Raw genomic sequence first — 25313 nt, 5'->3', positions numbered from 1 at the left:
ATAAATAGACCTTTTTAATAAAACATTTTTAGATCTATTTTTATTAATTTTGATATTAATGAATACGGGTAAATTTATATTCTAACGAAATACACTTTTGGAACGTGCTATGAATAAGCTTTTACGTGTATGACATTTGAGCTTGTGAAAAATTAAATATCAACGGTTCTTTGTTCCACGAAAATTTTCATGTACATTTTTAGTGTACCAACAATTGTAAGGTACAATTTACATATTTTAATTATTACTATTACTTCTCAAGATAAAAATAAACGTATAGTAAAATATCGATATAATATAACTGTTTAACTCCGCTTACGCTGAAAACAGCGTTAACCCTCTGATATAATTCTTACAAATAATCCTTTGTTCTGTCACTAAATAAAATTGAATAACTAGAACGTTTGTTTCTGAAATATACGAAACAATCGCTTTCAGCTTTATGTACGAGTAAAATAAAGAGTCAAAACGTTGTATGGGAGTTAAGTAGCGTGAAATATCCACGAGTAAAACCTAGTTTATCCAAGGCTTTACATGTAAAGTTGTACAAGATATTAACATAAACAAACGACGTAGTTTTAATTTTGAGCTGTGAAAAGGTATTTGGGGATACGAGGACGGGCCTATATTGAGTGTTCGGGTACAAATTAGCATCTCACAGACACGTGACAAAATACGATCGCGCCGTAGACTTAATGAACGTTGAACATTGTCATTAAACGGCTTTAGTAAGATGTAGCTACCTGTATCGGGCTCGGGGTAAAGTCGACGCCTATGTTAAGTAAGTTTGATAGTATCCTCTGGCGCATTGATTAGGATAAGCTGTCGTGAAGTAATGTGATACTGGTTAATCTCGTCAGTTTAGAACCCTTAATAAAAGTTATCCTGTTTCTGTTAATATAATAAGTATAAAAGAAAATACACATACTATATGATTACCATCGCTATTAAGATGATTAATTTCGAGAAAAAATATCGAAGTGTCATTAATTGTTATCCATTGTAATATCCGACGATGTTTTATAGCGGTTCTCGACACAAAATTAATAAATTAAATACAAAAGAGAAAGAGAGAGAGAGAAACTATATAAATAATAAACAATAAATTACAAATAAAAAAATGCAAGGATAGTACTAATTATAATAAGTAGTTACACATCTTAATTTTGCAAACAGAAGTGCTCTATAACAGAGAGAATTTAAAAATACCAATAAATGTGTTTTCCAAATAAACTAAGGGAAGGCTTGAAATGTTATTTCAGAGTTTAACTTGGCGCAACTCAACTCGGCGACGGTCGCTAACTCTCGCTCAATAAAAACTAATGGAGACCCGCTTAGTGATTCCACTTTGCTATACAACGCATAAAATGAAAATATATTTTTATTTTTACACTGTCCTTTCCATTTAATATATTATCTGTGTTTTAATTAAACACGACGATTACGCTATGGTATTATTTTTGTGATTAAATATAAAAAGAAATGCTGTATCCACCTCGCAGACTATGATATTACTGAAAGAAGATTATGCTGAGCACTTTAAATAGTGTTAAAAATAATGAAATCAGCATTTATTATATTTTAAAGGCATTCCACCAAAATCTTTTCTTAAAAATATTTTAGCTTTTCCAAATCAATTAACCGGTTTATTTCATAATAAAACTAATCAAAATCCACTTGTACAGAACTGAAAGTGCTCTAGCAAAATTCCTTGAAAATCGATTTAATTGAAGTAGAAACTCGTATAGCTGGTAGATAAAGCGAGTGGTATCAAAATGTCCTGACTGCGCGCCAGGATTGTCTTCCGACTGGCAGACTGCCAAGCCCCTTCACCAAGTTACATTTTAGTAGAATCTCGTAACACACTAGGAATATTTATTACTACAATTATATTACTATCGATATCGAGTAAAGAATTATTTCCCTCTCAATGCCTCAATTTTATTAAGACATTTTATGTATGTTTTCATATGACATAATAAGTATATTAAATATATTACCCGCATTATGTTGGTTACAACCTACAAACGTAGGTTAAGATACAACAATTGCAAGGCTGTGGTAAAATTATTACTTTCATAAAAGTTTAATTTACTGATAAAATCTAACGCAATGAATTTTTACTTGAACGGTGTTAGCGACAAAATTCACAGATTAAATAAAAACTTTTGATTTCAAATTATAATTCTAATTACGAAACTGATAAATTTAGAACATTGTAGACTTTTTTTCCGAATATAAAATCAAAGCTATCGCATCCAATGTCAGATAAAAGAACTCTATAAGCGCATCTATATTTTGTAGGATGCTCCAAGATGCTCTCTGTCTCTTGCGTGTTTGAAGTGTTCTCAATGATTCTACTGAGGGCTTGTCATTCCGCGTCGCAAGAATCTGGCTGAGACTAGATGCCATAACGATATTGTCTACTTTTAAAATACTCATTTTAGTAAAACATATTTGCTTGTTTAATAAAAGAATATTCATTACCCTAAAATTGTTATTAGTGTTTAATTTGTGGTTCTTTTAAAAATAAGGACTTCCAAATGTACATTAAAATAAGCAAGTTAGTAAAAAAATATATATTTATTATTATTTCAAGGAAATTAGTTTTTGCATATTCTCAATAAAAATGTCAAGGTAACATGAAATGTTTATACAACGTTGAAATAGTTTACAGTTTCCTTACTTTATTATTTTGTTTTGATGGATTTAATTTAATTTATTTAATTGGATTGTATTTGCAGAGTAGTGCTGTATGTTACGTATTTTTGAAAAATTCTGAAAAATATGTTAAATATTGCGCCTCGGTGAAAAAACTGAACGCTATTAACAAAACAAAATCATAATATTCATTCATGATAAAAAAGCCATATTTTTTTACTTTATATTTAGTTTTCCGCTAATTCGTTAATTAATTAATGCTTTATGGAAGTTTAAATCTGATCGTTAAAGCAATTATCTACATTCAGTCTATTGAACGATACACTAAGTATTTTAAAAGATGTAACATACTCGTACATCATTTATTTAGTCAACACTTTATTGCATAGCACAAAATATATATTATACAAAAGGCGTAAAGCTAAAGCCAGCTCACATGATTAAACAGATATTTAAATGAACACAAAACACCTATATTATTCAACGTTTCATATTTAGTACAAACAAGAGCAGTATAAACTATGATTGCAAATTAGTACCAAGTTATAATTATTGTTTTGATATATAAATCAAATGTATTTTAAATGCACAAATGTATTTACACAAATACAATTATGTAACATAAAATGCCCTACTGTTTTCGGGCGTGAAGTAAATAAACTATTTGACAAGTCAATACAATTTATTTGACAATTAATCATTGCTAAGCAATATATATTCATACTTTTTATGAATATAATTATATTCCTTTATTATCAACGGAATAAAATGACGATCCATATTGTTTATATAATTCCCAATGCCTATAAATTGCACTTATATAGATAGAAATGGACTCTACTTATAGCAAGAGCATCTCATCGGTGACACAGCAAAAATACTTTATTCTAGAAATAGCAGATTGATGTGATCGTTTCAATACAAAGTGATTTATTTTAGAAGTATGGATACAATGTAATTTATTGTTAGAGATATTGTTTATGAGTATTAGTATTTTATTTTAGTATTCTTGGTTCTCGCATAGAAATATTTTCGCACTAAAATAGGACATGGTTGCTAATGTATTATTATTAGATCGTAATTTATTAGGTTAAGATTTTCGCTGGTAGATGTAAAAATTTCTAGACTTTCCTTTTTTTAAACTGACTGTGTCGTAATTATGTAAATCGATAGAGCTACGTAAGTGTATTTAGTTTCTTTCATGACTTTGTAATTCTTTCGTAAATATCATCACTATTTGAGCTTCACTGAGATAAGCAAATAAATAATATGATGAATAAGCATGACATAAATTGATTTCAACGATTGGCTCTTTCTCTAGTGAAAGTTATTAATTTTGAGAGCTTACATGCGATCCAAATTGTTTATCTGCTGCGAGAAACGGCGTTACTTTTTTGCATTTTATGTAACAATTATGAAATTAAATCAATTTTCTTTTACGGGTATTAGTGCGAATTTCACACAATATTTAGAAAATTAATAATCTCTAACATGCAAAATTCGATATTTTGTAGTCATGGAAAGCGCTGAATTTTTGCCTAGTTTTGGACTATACATGTTGGGTATTACACATAGACACATTATTTTATCAGGATGTCCTAAATTAATGTCATAATCGCGTTGCAAAGCGATCGTGACGTCTATCCCTCCCGGACGCAGGTGGGAGAGCTGCTTGGGAAAGTGCCGCCCCATCTCGCGTCCCGCTAGCTCTGACATTGAACGTCAATTATTATGAACTTGACTTACTTTTCAACGGTAAAATATATTTTATTAAACGATCAATGTAGAATTATTTAATAATTGTTCAAGTAAAATCATATATTCGACATGATTTTTTATATTGCTGAAACCCTGATATATATTGATAGCTGTATCTTCCCGAGTAAATACAAACAGACTTGCCTAATCCAAATATTTCATAAATACGGAATAGCGTAATATAAACAATTTAGTCAGAGAATGTCGAATATTATGAAGGTCAGTAAGAATAAAAAAAATCATACAAAACCTTATAGATAATAAGTGAAAGCGCATAATCTGTCAATTGCTACATCGAACCAGAACGATGTTTTGTAGATTTCTTTGAATTACATTTAATTTCAACGAGCCGGAGTACTAGTTGCTCTGTGCTTACGACTTTAATAATGTTTGAAGAGGATACCATTTTTTAAATTATACCCTTGAAACACTTCACTTTCACTTCCTGCGATAAAATGTTCCAATTTGTAACACTTAAAGTCACACAAAGTGATTTATTTATAAATTTTACATGGACGCAAATCTGTTCTACAATCTTTAAAATAAATTACTTAGCTGGACAAAATTTTGCTGTGTCTCTAAGAGCCTGTCAGCCAGCCAGATTCAGTTCGTTTAGATTATAGCAATATCGGTAATATAATCTGTTTCTATAATACCTTAATTATATAAATTATATTTTCTTTTTTTTTTAAACTGAAGTAAAAATGTATAATTGATTTATTTTATTTTCGTAACGTTTTAAAGCTCATATGACCGCCAGAGCCAGACGGATGATCAGACCCATTTTGAGAAATCGCTTCACCCGAAAAGTTCGCATGGGAGGTGGTAGGTACATACGTAAAACCAGTTAAAAAAATATATTTTTTTATTGCCCTCTAGAAATTTAGGTTAAAGTAAATTAACTAAAATATATGTATATTTATTTAGTATTTGTTTGTGATGTAGCGTAACATATTATCATTATTAGCGACAAATTAATGCTGTGACGTGTCTCGAGGTAGCAACACGGATGATCTAATGAATTCACGCCTTTACTCCTCACACTAAACCACACAACTAAAACATGTATAGTAGTTAACATCGGAGTAAATAGGACGCTATTTCCTATAGTGTCATCGTTATTTTAACTTCACGATGACGAAATCGCGAAAATACTCTTAGCTCATTTGTTTAAAAAATATTTTTAAACAAATGAGCAAAGATAACTTTTGATAGCATTTTTGTTCAATACGCCGATTTTTCACATTAGTTACTTTGCGTTAAGCGTTGAGCTATCACTTGTCAATTACGTCACAAGTTCCTGAGATATATTTCAGTGTATACAGAACGTAGGCACACAGAGAGCACCCGTGAGGCGCTGCACTCAATGTGTCAATATAGATCCCGCAAATGCTCAGCGCACTTACTGTGTGGTAAGACGCTGTCATCATTGCTCCCAGCAAGGTTTCGATCGAGAGCCTTACTTTAGCATCGGTACCTCCTTAAATCAGATTTGTTGGCAGACGAATCGGGAAGTAAGTAAAGTGCGTCTCGCGTACATTGTAATGGTCGTAAGACTAGTCTAGCGGGTCTGTCGTGTCTAGACGGCGCGTCGGTTCCCTATCGGTAAAATTATGTGACGTGGGCAAAAATATAGCTACATTGTGATATTCAAGACCTGAATTAGTTTTGGCGTTGCTGGACCAAGCGATTGCACTATAACTAATAATAATAGACTAAGAGATACGATTGATCTTTGATATAAGGACATACGATCATAATACCAGCTTGCTTTCTTATTTCATACAAAAAGTAACACAAATATACTAAGAAAACAAGAGATATGGTTAATAATTTAAACATTTAAATTTCGATTCGAGTGCAAATTTTTAGTTGATTCCATTGGTTTTTATTTGGAAACAATTAATTGTTTTTCAATGATTATGTGTATTGAAATAATTCCGTGTTATTATATGAAGCCGAGGCGATTATCTTTACGTGAAATTTTGATGTCATTTAATCGGCTATTAGTTATAATATTATGACGATATTTTCATACATCGTATAATATATATACCCCGGTAGCTGCAACTCAGCTACTTAACCAAAATATATATGATTCCATTTTAAACATTAATTATTTAAAAAAGAAGTTCAATACAATATATGATTCGTTTATGTAGTATTCATAACAATATGTAAGGAACTGCATGAATTAGATTCAAACAATAAATCGTAAAGAATAATAATATTTGTAATGAATATTATAAATCACTCTTGTAACGTATAACAAACGTAAACATTTCAACTCTAAACAATAGAGGCTGATGATTTAAGAAGAAATAGTAAATCGACGCAGATCTAGATTAAACACAATGCCTTCTTTATTTGTACCTTTTCTCTAGTGAGAGTGGTGTTAAGTGGCGAAACTGTTGTCGGCCGACAATAGAACAAGAGGTTGCTATAGTACCGGCGCGGGCGCATATCGGACGCGGGTCATCGCGCACTAACCTTTCACCAGTCTGGTCTGTGTCAGATGTACAATTTACGAGCACGTTATTGGACTGGGATAGAGAACCAAATGTTATACTTTTTTCACAATGTCATAATATTTTGAAAACATGAAAAAAACCGAGTATTAATATATGAATTGAATATATTTTTTATTATATGTAGTTATTGGGTTATTTTTGTTATTATAAATATTTAATGTTTATTGGAAATTGTTCAATTAAATTATTAACTTATTCCATATTGTTATTGTTAGCAAAATCATATCAGAGTTATTTAAAATACATAACCACAAAAATGACATTGCAACTAAAATTAAACTTCACGGTATATGCAATTTATTAACATTCATAATTAAATTTTGAATTTGCTGTTTCAGTGCAATACTTTTGTTTGCTTAAAATGAACTGGAGGCTCGCGCTTTGTTTATTAACATTCATATTGAATTATGTAAGGTAAATCATTTGACATAATTTAACATGTTTGTGTTGTTTTATTGACTTTTTTTAAATTATAGATTTGCGCAAAAGCAGCAAGCGCAACTGATTTAAAACAATCCAGATCTATAAAAGGCAAGTTTTATACAAAATTTTAATTGGTAAGATATAATATAGAATTATAGTTAATTCATTCATATTAATTTTTAGTGTGTATTTCTTCGTATGTGGTGACACAAACGAAAACGTTACTGACATCGAAATAAAAAATATACCAATGTACATGATGTGTGTGATGATGTAATTTTTATTTACTGCATTACAAATAATAACTTCAATTTTATTATTTGGTTGGTTGGTATTTAGTTCATTTAAAAAGGCCGTATTTGTATCACAGCATTACTTAATAAAGAAAATATTAAAATGATGACGGATGACGATGAAGATGGGAATGAAAAACAACTACTGCACGGGCCCGTGAAAAGTAAGACAACGATTTCTAAAAACTATTGCAACGTTTTGTAAAATGTATTTTGGTAATCTCGACGTTGTAACAAACATCTTGTTATTTCAGACCATCGGACGCTTACTGCTGGTAAGCACGCAATAGTAACGATCGCCACGAGGCCGATCGCCGTTTCATATTAAATATGTAATTATATTAATAACAACAATTGTTAGGAAAAAATATATATACGACTACTATTTGATGTTATTCATTTCGAAGCGACAGGAGATTTTTAGTTAATAGAGCTATAAGAGAGTTATTTTGTTTTAATAAAAGTGTTATATATTAAATACAAAATGCACATTGTCATTTGTAATTTTAATCTTTTCTTCTCTAATTTTCTCAGGTGATACATTCACGCCGCAAGAAATGTTACCGATAGCAACGAAGTTGTTGCAAAAAGGCTTGTGTTTTGAAATAAATTTGCCTAAATCAGTTATTTATAATGAAATACCATTAATACCTTATATATAATAATTTTTACTGATGACCGTGCTAATCAAATCGATTTCTTTTTCAGTTAAAGAACCAGGAAGTGCGTATCAATTATAATATATTATTACACTTTATTAAAAATATACGTATTTTTATTAATGTCTTTAAACTTATGTTTTGTGTACTTTTTTTAGATGGAAAAGGTTTTGTGAGTTCGACAAGATATCCTCAAGAACTTGCAGATAAGTTGTTTGAAGCCTTTTGTAAGAATTTTGTAAAATATTCAAGCTACTTTATTTCATGAAAGTTAATAATTTAATAATGAAATTTTTACAGTTGTGACTTCAAAAAGGATTGTTACTTTATCAGGTAGTTTGACCTACTCGATTGTTGTCATATTAACTAGTTTCCGTCCGCGAGTTTACTTTGAGGGAAGTCAATGTTATGCACCCTTTTCTTTTCTGTACCATTGACAACGTGTGTGTAAAATTTCATGATGATCGGTTGAGAAGTTAGCACACGAAAGCGTAACAAACAAATAATTGTTTTTTTGTTTCACTTATGCATTTATACCTAATATAAATGCAAAAGTGAATACAAACTTAGGTAGGATACTTTAATATCACAGTTCCAACTCTATCTATAACGATTATATCTTATAGTAAAATTGAAAAAAATGCGTATTATGCCAGTAAACATTCACTAGTGATGTTCATACCTCCAGAAAACCAAGTTACAGATAATTTTTATATGCTTTATTATATTTGAGTACTCTTTAATTATTATTTCAGATGCTGATATATCTGGTATAGATGCTCTCCAAGCTTTAGCTCTCAGTGGAGAAAGTAAGGCACCATTATGAAATGATTAATATTTTTCATTAACGAAACAGAAAATGGGATTATAAATTCACTGAATATTATTTCGCATAACTTTTTTTCTACCAAAAAACAAGCATTTAACTTCTCGGTCGGCTGGCAACACAGAATTTTTACAAATAATAAAACAGTAACGAACCGTGTCTGTTCGTGGACTACTTATCTATATATAGGCCAAATACTCTTTTTAATTATATTAACTCAGTTGTATGAGATTACACGATGTGTAAACTACAGGAGGATTTAAATAAAACTAGCTATTAACCTGAATCAAAAAATTAAGGCCCATGATATGAAGTCGGGTGAAATAAAGATATTAAGACCTAAAAATAAATATGATTTATTAGACATTAATAAATCAAAGAATATTGAATATTTATTATTATTATATATTATTATATATTTATTATATAATTTAAGGTTTTATTAAAATAACAAAAAAATATATATTAATTAATTAATGATTGTATGATATAGTTGCAAATGTAGCTCAAGAAGAAGAAGTTGATCCCGAATCTTTACCGACCTTGCATTTAAGAGGTATAAATGAACATTATATCGATATTTTTTAAAAATAAATACATAGTTTATTAACCAAAAACCCCTTAAGGAATATTCCCTTTTTAATATTATCTCAAATATCAAATGAATAATATAAAAGCTAATTCAAAACGGAACTATTAAGAAATTCTTTGAAAGGTTTAACCCATTTTTTATAATTTTATAAATCACATTGTCGGGCAACTTTGCATTACAGGACAATTAGTGAAAGTCAAGGATGGACCTAAAAAAAGTAAATTCAACCGTAAGTAGTTGTTGGTACTTTGTATACAAACGTAGTAATGGACCGTTATATTAAAATTGATCTTTTTTCTTCACGTTTTTATATCAAGCTAGAACAATATACCTCCACCTTTATTACCTCGTATTTTCTTTGGAAAAGCCTATTTCTCTATCTCTATCGGTTATGTTATGATAGTTTATGAACTATCTCATCTAAACTCATAGAAAAACATGTCGCTTGGTTGCCCGCAGCTGTGTAAAAGAATGATGAATCAACTTACCCTCATTTTACATTTTTTACATTAGCAGCCTGTATATTTCCCACTGCTCTCCCTTTGTGGAGAAGGTTTGGAGCATATTCCACCACGCTACTCCAATGCGGGTCTGTGGAATACACATGTGGCAGAATTTCGTTGAAATTAGACACATGCAGGTTTCCTCGGGATGTTTTCATTCACCGCCGAGCACGAGATGAATTATAAACACAAATTAAGCAAAATAAAATTTAGTGGTGCCTGCCTGGGTTTGAACCCGAAATCATTGGTTAAGATGCACGCGTTCTAACCACTGGGCCATCTCGGCTCTCTCTGCTTTCACATATATAATATTAGAAGTAGGATTAAATTAAAAAGCGTTCCGCCTATTAGTACGCGAATGGAAGCGATGAAGATTCCTTAATCCGTATAGAATGACATTAATACCGACACCAGATGAGCGCGGAGTTGGCGCGGCATTTCCTCACGCTTTATGTCGCTTGTTTATTGATCTGATTGAAATACATACGATAGTTCTTTAGAAACACAATAATGTAATGTCACCGAAACCTCTAGGGAATATAAACGCCTTTTAAAACGACAACTGACCAACCTTTCTATTACATCTCATTTATTGAAGATTTTAGAAAAAAAAGGTGTGAAATTGTTTGGATATATGTTATTTACTTACTGAAAAGAACAGATATACATTTATATGAGATATATTAGACTTTCTTAATTTGCGCCTAGTTAAGTTATTCTATTCTTAAGTGATACAATAACATAATTGTTAAATTTTTATCTTTACCGACAACAAAGCCATGTTTTAAAAACATAATTATTATATATTTGCAGTCGTCACAAAAACTGTCAGCGATCTCAATGAAACGAAACGAAGAGGTAATTTAATTTGTATAATTTAGCAGAAAAAATTACAGTCCTTTGGTAGTTCAAGTTTTGGAGTTTATTCCATTATACGGCTCCTGCGTGGTTTTGTGGATATTGAATGTGACAGAATTACTTGAAACACATGGAGGTATTCTCACAATTTGTTCCTTCACCGCTAAGCGCAAGATGAATTATTAATAATAAATAACTACCTAATATTAACGCAGACACTTTTTTATACATTACCTTTTATAGTACGAATACAGGATAATACTTACTTACTTAATATTACTGGGTCTTTGTTTCACTTAAAAAATCCCGTAAGTTTCCCAATGCTGATCAGATTCCTATTATTATCTTTTGATATTGAGGAGAATTTGGAACTTATTCCCCAACATTGGGAAAGTATGGGTTATGGGATATATGTATGTGTAAATTTCTCATTGCGATAAACACAAATAAGGGATATGAAAATCTTAGCATAAATCCTACGAGCTTCACTGGGCTATTTTGACTTTTTCTCGTATCTATATAATAAAGAAAATTTGTTTGATAAAACTAAAACATGAAAAATACGCTTGGCGAGGTACACGTGTTAATACGAGTTTGAATAGACTTCCAAGTTGAGTTATGAGACAAAGTCTGCAATCTTATACCAAATAAAAAAAAAATTAAAACTTGAAGATTTATATTTCAAGGCATTCCACTCGCAAAAAAGTTAAATAAAGTAAGACATTTAATAATAAACAAACGACGAAGGAATGAAAAGAAAGGAAAGAAAAATGATGAAAACGATAATATAGATGTTAGACGAGAAAAAGCGAACAAGAGTAAAAAGGAAAAAGAACAACTCACTAAGCGAACTCAAAAAGGTAGGCCAATAAACGGTATTTATTATACTTATAACAATTTAGTCGATTTTATGAGTTACGTGATACGCCGTGTATAATACGCGGTGCGGCTGTACAGCTGTTTAAAGAACAAATAAATTAAGTTACTGTTTATTTATAAGAATGTAAAATAAAGTTTTAAAATTGTTCTTTTACTCTTTATTCTGAGCACTTTTTCCTATTAAAAGATTCAGCGAAATGTCGATGGATGTACGTATGCGAAAACGCCACCAACCTCGACACGTGCCAGCTTCACACAAATTGTGTCAAAGAAAATTCTAATCAGAAGATAGATGGTATGCTTAAATTATAATAATATTATTAATTTAACAAATAGAAATAGTTTAATAAATAATAATTCTTAGTAGCTGTAAACGTATAGATGTGAAAGGTAACAAGTGAATAGAAAATGCTTTAAAACGTTACTTTTATGCAATAAGAATAATAATAAAAATAAAATGTAAATTATAATTTATATATTACAGATATCGCCGTTAAACATAAAAAGGATGAACACACATTAGATATAAAACAATTTCGTAAAATGTGTAAGTTTTTCCTATAAAATAAAATAATATGTAATTAATGATAAATATTAATGATTCGCCATTATTTAGTAGGAATATCGATTATAGACGAAGAAGTGGAGAAAATATGTGAGTAATAGTTTAAAGATCATTAAATATATATATCATTAAATATATGTAATGAATGATTTGATGTTGCAGTGGAGACTCGGAATTTACATTTAAATAAAGCCAACTTAAGTAAGTGTTTTAGTGACGATTACTTTTTATCTATTCGATTGTTAATTTCAATGGGAATGTAATGATAGGATTGTATTAAATATGAAATATATTTGTTTTATAGACGCAATTTACAAGGTTGAAAGTTTGTCCGAGTACTTCAACAATATCATCATACAGAATATTTATGGTATGTTACATAAGTCTTAAACGAAAATTATATAATTCTACAATATATATTAATATTATAATTGCGAAAATAACTCTGTTTACATGATGTCTTTGAATTTGGTAACAAACCCAAGAAAGGATATAAGCTACTTTTTATATAACCAAAATCTATGAGCGCCTCCTCTAACACGCGAGCGAAAACTAGATACATAAATATAAGGCGGTTTTCTTGCTAAATTCTATAAATAACTCGCACAAATCAATAAAAAATATATACAATATGCTAAGTTATAGTGTGCTTAAGTTTTCTATTCACCTTTGCGACATATTTATACCAATATAGCCTAAATATTAATAGCTTACATTCAATAGATGAATTAATATATCAATCAATATATATTAATTATTATTATATGATTAAATATATTTATTTATCTTTCATTATTATCTAAGTATTAATTTTTTTAGAATCTACAACAGCTAAGTCACCTGGTATGTTTACCGATAAACAGAAAAAATAAACCTTCCGACACGAAGGGAAGCGACAAAAACCAAGAAAGTGAAGTGAGAAGAATATGATCTTTATAAAATATTTCTCTAATAAATATTTATGGAGAAGTAACAATGTATTTCATTTCAAAACCTTTATAAAATGACGTTAACATTTTTACTTTTTCGATTACAATAAGGTATCTTGGTGCGTGTTTAATATTTTATGGCTAAAGGTAAGTAATCAATTTGGTAACATTAAGTAGGGACTGTAATTTACCATTTTACGCTTAATGTATATACATTAATCTAATATTAGGTATATTCAAAATATTAGGTAAATTTGCTAATGATCTTTATTAATTTGTTCAATTGATGTCCAATATTGCAGATAATATACAACTTTAACAAAAAAATATATTTACGAAATCCATTCATTAACGATTTTTAATGTATCAAACATAAGAAAAATAAATACAACCGAATTAATAACTTCCTTCTTGTTAAAAATCTGGTAGAAAGATACATTCCTGTGGCTCAAATATCAACTCAACATTATACTCGAGTTATGACGAAATTAAACTCATAGAGAAGTTAAAATTAAATACTGCTATTTAAGAATAAAACGTTACTACTTCGTTTATATTTTTAATTAACATTCTACATAAATAATTTAGGTTTATATATATTAGAACTTTTAATCATAGAAAAAAAACTCTCAACATACAACACGAATACATGTAGTTTTGATTAATGGCGTAAATTATTACGGTTAAATTTTTTTCGGAATGCCATCTGGGAAATAAGAGCGAAAAACTAAATATCGTCCGTATATAACAACGGACATTCGGATGGAACGCTTACAGAAATAAACCAAATCACATTAACCCGAGTCAAAAGTATTTCTGACCGTAATGTTCGATAAATTACTGAATTAAATTTGGTATTTCTTATTATGATAATCCAAATTTAATACTTTTGTAATTGAATTAACTAAAGGTTAATTTAAATTTTAATGATGGTATGGACGTATCCCGGGTAATAGGATACGGGATTAATACGCCACCTACGTTAATATGATTGTATTAAATTCGTTATATAATACCTTTGTTTCTTCAACTACCAACGAAAACCTATCAAAACGGTAATACAGGAGCTTGTTTATTAGAAATAAAAACCCATACGTAAAAACAACAGACAATTTCACGAAACTTGACAGGTCGATGTCACATTATTTTATGAGTTCAGTAAACAAAAGTATCGTAAACATTTATTATCTAAAACAAATTAAATATTATCTACCAAAATGAAACATAAATACTCGTTTTGAACTTTAATCAAATTAATTTAAAAATACCTTGTCAGTCTATCTCCTGTAAAATTAGTAGAAAGGTCTGCCATTTACAGAATCGTGTGCTATTAAAAATAAAATAATATTATTCAAGGCGTCGTTAAAGGTGATGAAAGGTTACACGAGTCCTACGTATTCATCGCGACTTCTGTTTATCGAATGTCGGACAAGGCCAACATCGACACGACCATTCAGCTCTCCGATACGCCGGAATCGGCTGACACTATTTACCCATTCACCCTTTACATCGATACAACAAAGCTCGAGTTCCCATCGAGGAATCCTTTAAATAAAAGTCGCTACTTGAATTCAAAAGATGTAATATTAAGATGTAATAAGTGCCTTTGAAATATCGTCTTCATCTATTTTACGAAAGACATTTATTATCTTTACCTGTATTGACGAGCTGCGACATTGAGTGCCTTAGTTTGAGTATTCCCAGGAAACATTCTCGCTATTCGAGATCAAATATCCTGTTCAATAGTCAGACAGAAAGTTGGATATTCTCGTACGTACATATCCCATCAAAAACATAAATGTAAAAATGAGAGCCAAGTTAAATATTATGATATATACCTTGGTTGTTGTCTTCAACGACAAAAGAAGTGAGATCTAAATTTGTGCCAAGTTAAATAGTCCTTTCTGAAATTTATTTATAACTACATAAAATATCATTTGTTCTTATAACTTGGGGTAATATATTGTTGCCTAAGGTCTGACTTGGCTAGTTCTTATATGTTTATAAACACAAATTGTAGTTTGTGTTTAGAATAACAAATTATAACTCAAAACATCTAAGAAGAATGGAGGTATTGCTTAGTTAGTATTAACGTACATTAAAAACTGCGATGGTCCAGTCACTAGAAAACATGAATCTTAACCAGATATTGCGAGTTCATATCCAGACAAGTAAAATTGAATATTTGTGTGCTTAATTTGTGTTTATAATTCATTTGTAACAGGCTTAGAACTTACGAAGGCTATAATATAATTTGTATATGAGAACTAGCCAAGTCAGACCTTAGGCAACAATATATTACCCCAAGTTATAAGAACAAATGATATTTTATGTAGTTATAAATAAATTTCAGAAAGGACTATTTAACTTGGCACAAATTTAGATCTCACTTCTTTTGTCGTTGAAGACAACAACCAAGGTATATATCATAATATTTAACTTGGCTCTCATTTTTACATTTATGTTTTTGATGGGATATCACTACTTTTTGTATATAAATTATTAGTAGGTACTTATTAATAACAAAATTATTTTTTTTGATACGTTCTTATTTTTCTTGTAGGTACCTCTGAAATGTTTGAGTGAATTGCCCATTCAGTGACCGGATTTTTTTTACGCGTTTTCTGTTTATACTTAATTTTCCCAAGTAGGGGTGGTATAACGTGCGCAGATGGTTGTACTCTGCAATAGAGCTCTCTTGTGTCTTGATTTGATTTGGACCTAAAGTGATAAGATGTACTCCATCTAAGTTTTTAACTCTAGAGAGGCCAACGTAAGCCTACTTTTTACTTAATATAGAGGAGCCTATGTCGAAAAGAGCACCGTCAAGGCGAAGGCCTTGTGATTTGTGTATAGTAGTAGAATATGCTAAGCAAATAGAGAATTGTTTCCTTTGAACATATATGTACATTACTTAATATCTGTAACTTGATTTTGACTTCTAGTTCGCAAATTAAATTATGTTTAAATTGAATTGTTATTTTACGTGTGCTATTGCTGTCGTCGACGTCCCCAATGTACTTTCTCTATTTTTCTATTGGACCCATTCACCAGTCCTTTGCTGACATCAGCATGCTTGCTCGATACTGTTCTTCCAAGCAATAAGGATACCCGTTTGTAGCGCTAGAGTACAAACTTATAAATCATTCCTGTTACTATATACATACTCTACTACAGTCTCACGAAACCTATTTTATTGTTGTATACTATTATACTCAAACCAAAAATATGCAGTCAAATAGACTAGGCAGCTTCCATCGGAAGGCATTGAAATAATTCGCGTTAATAGTCGCTCAGACACGTTCGCGTTAAGGTTTAAGGTTTAACGCTCCTAACCCGCTGCTCCGGCGTCACGTCGCGCGCCGTGTATCAAAATGCCTATTATTATTATTTTTTTAAGTGTAATGATTTTGCACCATTGATGTGCGCTAAATGCTAGTTAATAACGTAATAAATACGAACGTCGGCTATACTCATAAATAATAAAACGTAAATATTTGGATTTAAAAAACTTAAGGGTGATATTCAACTTGTTATATATTCACGTGAAGACCTTAAAATCCATATTAAGACCGGCTGTCATAAGTTTTGATTGCTGGTTCTTACATCATTTTTTTTATTACAAGAACTATAAGTAATAAGTATATAAGTGTTCCTATAGACCCCATAAAATGAAAAATTATAATAAAATGATAAAAAATTACCAGTTTCAGATTTTTTCCTTTATATTGGCATAATTATCTACCTGCATGCCAAATTTCAACTTTCTAGGTCACCTGGAAGTAGGATATAGTTTTGATCTATAGGTCAGTCAGTGATAAAAATGACGATTTTTAGACGTTAATATCTAAATAACCATTTGAGATGCGTTTATGAAATTTGGAACACATATGTATCTCGCGAGTCTCAATATATGAGCCAAATTTGACACATTTATGTCAAATAGTTTTTGAGTTATGAAGAGGTCAAAAGTGGCTCCAAATGGTTCGTGTAATATTACACACGGTGCTGCACGCCAGTTCTGTTACTAGAACTTGGCTGACACGCTACCGCGTGTCTAGATGACATTTTCAACGTAAAGAAAGGATTTTATGTAGTTCTGAAAAATAATTTATTTCTTTTTTTATATTATTTCGATTTGGTATTATTGTATGTGTATTGTTTTCACAATAGATGAGTTTATATATCTTATTTCTGTTGTGTATAATAAGCTGTTAAAGAAATAAATAGATGCTCTTGTTACACTATGAAATAATAATATTAAATTAAATATAACATCCTTATTTTTTAATTGTATACATGTATATATTTATTCCATCTAATCTTTGTTTAAATTATTATTAATTACATACGCAAAATATTTAGATTAGACAAACGCCGTAAACAACTTGAAATCATTAAAATATCTGTAGTTACAAGCATTTAAAACTTTTTTTTTTAAAGTACAAAACACAGACGTAATAATATAACTACGGTCAGAGTATGTGTTTTAAAACTATGGATGTAATACATTTTTGACAAAGTAATCTAATTCTTTTAGAAAAGTTAAACTTTCATTTTATAAAAAAAAAACAAGGAAATAACGAATGAGGACTTATCATACAGGTTTACCTGTTTGCACCTGGCATCTTCATGGTTGTACTTAAGGAAAAGTAGGCAACCTATATTTTTTCACATTCCTCGTGTGTCGCGTATACTCTCGACTAATGCTTGATTTTTAATGTATCATCAAATGTATAACTGATGAGGGTATATATTTCTTAAACAGTATCTTCGAATATTAAACATATAAATAACTTTCAAAGATATGTATTATATTCATAGCGTAGTAGTTTATTTTAATTGAAACGAAATGTATTTCGTTATTATATATTCCGTTGGCTACATAAATGAAGTCTACAGTCCGACGGGTGGTTAGGACGTGAAACACTGCTGGTATAATTTGATAGAGTGACATTTCAATTTGACTTGTGCTAGAGTTTGTTACTCGTACAACACTGTTAGTTTTCGACGCAGGCATGCAACTGACGGTAACAATTAGAACTCTAAATTCTTAGTTAACGGCGAGGCTAGGATTCTTTCCTTTCATATTAAATAAAATAGTTTTCGTGTTGTAACAAAAAAAAATTATATTCTTATAAAGTATTACAATATCAATAACTGAATACCTGTTTAATCGGTGTTAGAAATGAAAATAAAATTAGAATGAAATTTAAAAAAATAATTGTATTGGGTGCAGTATAGCGGAGTGTTTTACTTCGTAAAAGTTATTTGAAACTGTTATTTTATAATCGGGTATGCGGCAGGTGAGTACACCCAATTACATTTCGATCAAGCGGTAAAGCGGTACGGCGCGAGCGTGCCTACGGCGGCGCGTACGGCCGCCCTAACTAGATTATTGGCCGGCGGCAGGCCGAGGACGGCTATAAACCTTTACCGCAGCGTATAATACACAGTTTTCTAATAAAATTGTCGGGCAATAATTACTAACTTATAATTAACAAACATACATAATTCATGATACTGCTAGTTCCTACTACATGTAAATATATATATCTATATCTAATCACTTCTTAACGATTCCAATTCAACATATAATTCTAATATAATATAAGTATATTGTATGATATTATTGTTTAAAGTATAATTTGACACATAAAATGTCGACCGGTGATAATGAGATAGAAACTAGTTCCATCGCATATGACATAATGTGTTATCATACCTCCCATTACAATTCAAAACGAATAGACGAAAACATCCACCCGCGTATTTATATTGAAATATATTTGGCATCTATACAGTTTACGCTGTGGTTGTAGCGCAGACCCGCCTCGGCGCCGCCACGCAAATAATTCGATACAGATTCATCAGCGTCTTTACGACGTTAGGGCCGAGCCCTCATGTCATTAAAGAATATTAATTTGAAATAACGACATACATTTGCTATGTGAAAAACAAATTATTCATGAATTAATCACGTAGGTGTTTGACACGGCTCATATTATTATTATGCTAATGTGTTCCTTGTGTTATTGATCATTTAAACATGGACATAAGCGTTCACAGTTCAAACGACTTATTATTCTAATTTTTCCTATGCAGTTGTAGTTAAATGTTTAATTAATAATAGTTTTATAGTTACTGTAAAGAATTATTGGACTACTGCATATCATATAATATCACATATTTTATTGTGTCTCTGAATTGCCACAAAAAGGCAATGTTGTTTTGGTATATCCCGTATACATGTATTTTAACTTGTTTACTGGGTAGCTCTATCCTGAATTTAAAGGCGCTGAAGCCGCGGGCAATACTCAAACAACCCGAACATTCAGTAAGCAATAAAAACTTATTCGATTTCTTCGTCTCAAAGCATCTTTTCATGGCATACGAGTGAAGCCGCATGCCCATTGTGGATCTAAGGTGCATTGCTACGAATTGCGGACGTGAGATCGATCCCACCTCGAGTATATTATTGATAGTCCACTACAAATTTTGCTTTGGAATGCACTTTCGATAATGCCATAAGATACAAGAATTTCAGAAATAAACATAATAGGTTTTATTTTTAGTAATTTTAGCGGCAGTTCTTCTTTTGAAAGGTAGCTTTGGAATCGAAGTAGTTTTTACGTTATACACGTATCATACATACAAATATACGAAGCCAAATGGTGAAACAAATGAATCACAATCGATGATTGCGGGTTCAAACCCAGCTATTGAATTCTCATCTTGTAATTTATCTCGTAATCGTACGTGGCCGAACAAAAACATCAGTAACGAAGTTTACTCTTACATAGTGTGTTTTAGTTGCAGTTGACGCTCATTTAACACAATTGTTTTTTAATATTTTCCAGATAATGTATGTGTCCACATACTTAAAACTCAATATGAAATTAAACCATAACACTTTTTAAATACGATACAGATCTCAAAAGCTTAAAACATTAAAAAATGTAAAATTATTATATTAGATTTAAATTCAGTCCACACACATCCTCAACATACCTACTGTATAATATATGACGACCTCCGTGGTCGAGTAGTGTGTACACCGGTTTTCATGGGTACGCCACTCTGAGGTCCCGGGTTCGATTCCCGGCCGAGCCGATGTAGAAAAAAGTTCATTAGTTTTCTATGTTGTCTTGGGTCTGGGTGTCTGTGGTACCGTCGTTACTTCTGATTTCCATAACACAAGTGCTTTAGCTACTTACATTGGGATCAGAGTAATGTATTTGATGTTGTCCAATATTTATTTATTTATTTAATATAGGATATCCTTACGCAAAAAAACAACACTGATCAGTTGCTCCGTTGCTTCCTAACGCAGGCTTGCTTTACTTGGTGGTAGGGCTTTGTGCAAGCCCGTCTGGGTAGGTACCACCCACTCATCAGATATTCAACCGCCAAATAACAGTACACTGTATTGTTGTGTTCCGGTTAGAAGGGTGGGTGAGCCAGTGTAATCACAGGCACAAGAGACACAACATCTTAGTTCCCAAGGTTGTTGGCGCATAGGTGATGTAAGGAATGGTTAATATTTCTTACAGCGCCTTTGTCTATGGGCGGTGGTGACCACTTACCATCAGGTGGCCCATATGCTCGTCCGCCAACCAATGCCATTAAAACCGATACAGATACAGTTCTGCCTTTATAATAAACTAGTTAACTCAGTAATTAGTTCCAATAATATTCTTCTCTAAACGAATGGCAGTTGTTAATTCAAATAAAAATCAAATTCAAAACCTATATGTACCAATTTTCACGAGGATCGATCAAGCGGTTATGAAGTCTAAAACTGTGAAAATATAAACATCAGTTTCTACATTTATGATAGTAGGGCTGTGAACCCAGTCTCAATATTCTTAACAAATATGTACATACACGCATTAAGATCATACGAACAGACGGTAAAGAGGAAATGCGATTCAATATTGGCAATCATGGCTGAACATATTCACTACAAAGAAATACTACAAATCTCGCCTGTTGCGAGCCCGTTTATTTTACAAAAAGTAACAACAGCAGCAACGACGCGGAAATTCTGATAGCGAAACATTGAAATACGATGTTTCTTTGTTACGTTTCGGACGAAAGAAAAAACGTACAACAATGTTTTGAAACTATTTCCGGAATGTTGTTATGACATTCGAAAAAAAAACTTTTAATTTAACAATATTTTATGCTTTTACCGCTTCTATTAATTATTGTTGTAAGAAAGTTTACATAACTCAACTTAAAATTTAAATAAAAGAACCGAAATAGCTTCGTTTAATTAATTTTAATAAGTTACTTTGTTGGATATTTATGACAATTTGAAGGAATCATGTTAACCTAAATAAACTTAGAATATACTGTTTTGAAAGGTCGCGACCTAAATTCAGCAAGATTTGTAATTCATTTCACTTTAATGACAGAGTTGATATTATGAGAGATCCTTTGTTTAAATAGCTTCTTTGTTAGCAAGCAACCCTCTCCGACTTCATTTCAGTTATTTAAAAAATGTCTTTGACAGAGTAGCCAGAAAACGATTACATATTTATTGTTATTAATTTTTGATGTTTCTGTATCTATTTTGTTGATTGTATTTTTGTTACACAGTTAGAGAAACTTCGACTTAGTAATATTTTATTACCGTCTATGACGTATAGGCTACCTATATTAGCTTATTTTAGATCAAAAATAGTCTCCTCTATTTACAGAAATAATATGATTTTTGCATGTACAATACCCGCATACTGAATGGAGTATTAGGGGATTAAAGAACAAGGACGCAAAAGTAACATTAATCAGTTGTGAGCACTTTTTTTAGGAACCGTACCTCGACCTTGACCTTTTCAGGGGTGAGAAGTTATTAACTGAACTCTTGAAGTTCGACAAGTATGATAAAAGCAAATGAACTAAATATCTGGATATTGCAACCGTTTGACAAAAATAAACAAATTTCTCTACGACAAACATTTTGGTCATTATGATAGAATATGTTAATAAATATAATGTATAATCTAATTCCTTAATAAACGCGAAATATCGGGCTTCAATTCTTATCACGTACACCATTAAAGCACTTAAGCTTATTAAATTAAATTTACCAATATTGATTAGAACATTTCATCGAATATGAAGTACTCGGTTCACAAATATAGAAAACCGAACCAAATCTTTGTTAGCGGAGAGATGAAAATGGACCAAGTTTAATTAAAAATTGAATCAAACGTGCAAACTCTATTCAGTCGCTGAAATTGCATCGACCTATTTTGTTATCTATTTATTTAGTTAGTCCATTTCATAGACAAAGCTTGTTGACATTGGTAACCTTGGAAACGAAGGATTTAACAAATAAATGCATAAACTTCATTCCATATGAAATTGAGAGATTATTGAAATTCAAATTGGTTTTACTTTTTTGTATCCAATCGGAATATAATTTTCAAATATATTTTCCCTTAAATATATACATATGTGCACACGTGTACTTAATATTTGTAGTTCTTGGATTTTGATAAGAAGTTGACAACTTATTGTATAATTCTAAGGTCTTAGTAATTTTGTCACTTGTTGACAACATCATTTGTTTGTCCTCAAAGTATTTATTTTGAATAATACTAAAATTATAGTAAAATACCAACTTTATTTATCTAGTTTTGAAACAACAAATTATGGTAAATCCATTTCAATCAACCCGCCGTCCAATGGTAATCATTATCTAGCTCAGATGCTAATATAGTTATATTTAGACCTGTCCACTATCTTTGAGCCAGTTAAGCGCTCTAACGCCGCCTGATTGATGGGTCAACACATTCAAATTACAACTATTGTATTACAATTCAAGAATATTTGGCATAAAACTAGTGGTAGGTCTTTGTGCAAGCTCGTCTGGGTAGGTACCACTCTGTTCATACATTCTATCGATTCTAAGTATTGTTGTGTTCGGGTTTGAAGGGTGAATGTGCCAGTGTAACTACAGGCACAAGACACACAACATTCGAGTTACCAAGGCCGGTGGCGATGTAAGGAATGGTAATATGTTAAATTATTTTACAGCGCCGATCTTTATAACCATCAGGTTGTGACCATTAGGTGACCATTTACCCGCCTGCCTACCTATGTCACCAAAAAATATGTCGTAGGAGAGTTCTTCGAATTTAGATACTACGGATCGAGCATATTAAATACGTAGTCGAAATTTTTACACAGTTGAAGGTTTTTAGACGCAGGAAGTACATATAATAAGTCATTTTAGTAACATAAAGGGACGTGCTAACTGTTCTACTTATGAAATATTCAGATCTCTGGGGTGACTTTACCTGCGCCTCCGTGTAATGTAAAACAAGAAAGTTTTATCCTAAATGAAGCAAGCTCCCCTATGAGCCTCAGGACACGCCCCGGTAAAAACAAACTTTATTTTTAAAGTTTCAACGAGTCTGGACGAGACATTCGCAACTCATCTATTTAGATGTTTCTCTAAAAACAAAAAATGTATATATATTATCTTATAATCATTGATAATTTATCTTGTGTTAATGATATGATTAATATCAATCTTTAAGTACTTTGACTTTTTTAGATGTTTTAAATATAATATGATGAATCTGCAACTGAATTAAATAAAATGAAGTCTAAAAACATTAATATCATAACATCTACTAATATTATAAATGCGGCATTAATTTGTTAATTTCTCTATTGGTTTATTATGCCTCATATCTTAAGACAACCGATCACCAAGAAGTTTGCAAACAATTTATGAGAAGGACAGAAATGGACATAAAGTATCTTCCCCAAGCACAGGCGAGCAAAGTCGCGGGCGTAAACTAGTTCTTAAGACATACACATTATGAATAATGATAAAAGACGTAAGTTAATACGGTTATGTTTATTGTTATCGTGGCTGTTTCAGCATTTAATTCGTACTATAATAACAATATATGTATAAACTAAAATATAATATAAACTTTCCGTATTTTTATGAATATATTTTCTATTAAAATGTAGTCTTGTTAAATTAAAGCGTTAATGAATCGTGTGTTTTCTAAAGAGACAAAAATGTATTCAGCAGGATTTTATTATGAGCTCTGAGTAAACAACGCAATGCAACGCTGAACGGTCGGATTATACTGCGTCGTGCGCCAAGTCCTGTAAATTACATTTTCTACTAACCGGCTTCCTGGTCCTATGTAGTGAGGTGGAGGAGTTTGCATATTACAGCGGTTAACTACCTTGAGATAACATGTATTAAGTACTTAGTGAAACGGAACTCGATTCAGTTCCGTGGTGAGCATGGATCTGCATTATATATTGTGTGGTGATGGTCATTTCCCCTCTGACCGCTCGCTAGTAAAACAACCGCAAAATGAGAAATATCACCGTTTCGTGTTACATACGTTCGATGATCTCTACGTGTGTTTATATTTCAAAGTAATATTTCTAGTTCTTGCTATTTATTCAATCAATCAAACCGATAAATGGTAAAAAAATAATGCAATTCGAAAAAAACGACAATTGCCTCCAAGTACAAACTTTTTTCAATAAAGCAAACGCTCTAGAGAATGCAAACAACAATGAAATAAACAGCCGGGACGAACTGCAACTATTACATCAATATAACCCAGTTTTATGTAATGAACGAGGCTAAATTGCCAGCAGGGCTATTTTACAATCAACTCTTGAAAATGCGCAAAGCGTCAGTTATGTTGCATCCGCGTAATACACATAAAGTTTTTGCCCGAGCGAATTCGTTTATTACATTGCTTTCAACAGTATAGCTATTTTTAGCAGATAAAACAAACCTCTATGACGTGGAGCTGAAAACTGCGGATGATCTGAAACAAAA

The 25313-nt window shown here is 31.2% G+C and overlaps 1 protein-coding gene across 2 annotated transcripts in view; it reads right to left on the bottom strand.

The window, feature by feature from the left end:
* The window catches only part of LOC125076882, a 128899-nt gene that overhangs the window by 74083 nt on the left and 29503 nt on the right, over positions 1 to 25313 (bottom strand). For both annotated transcript variants that reach the window (XM_047688609.1, XM_047688608.1), the window contains exon 2: positions 25270 to 25302. The gene's annotated coding sequence lies outside the window, so the exon portion shown is untranslated. The remainder of the gene's footprint in view (positions 1 to 25269; positions 25303 to 25313) is intronic.

The sequence above is a fragment of the Vanessa atalanta genome, chromosome 3, assembly GCF_905147765.1.
Source record: "Vanessa atalanta chromosome 3, ilVanAtal1.2, whole genome shotgun sequence".
In the NCBI taxonomy this organism is placed as follows: domain Eukaryota; kingdom Metazoa; phylum Arthropoda; class Insecta; order Lepidoptera; family Nymphalidae; genus Vanessa; species Vanessa atalanta.
The sequence above is the reverse complement of the archived record's forward strand: the minus strand, read 5'-3'. Positions and strand labels throughout refer to the sequence as shown.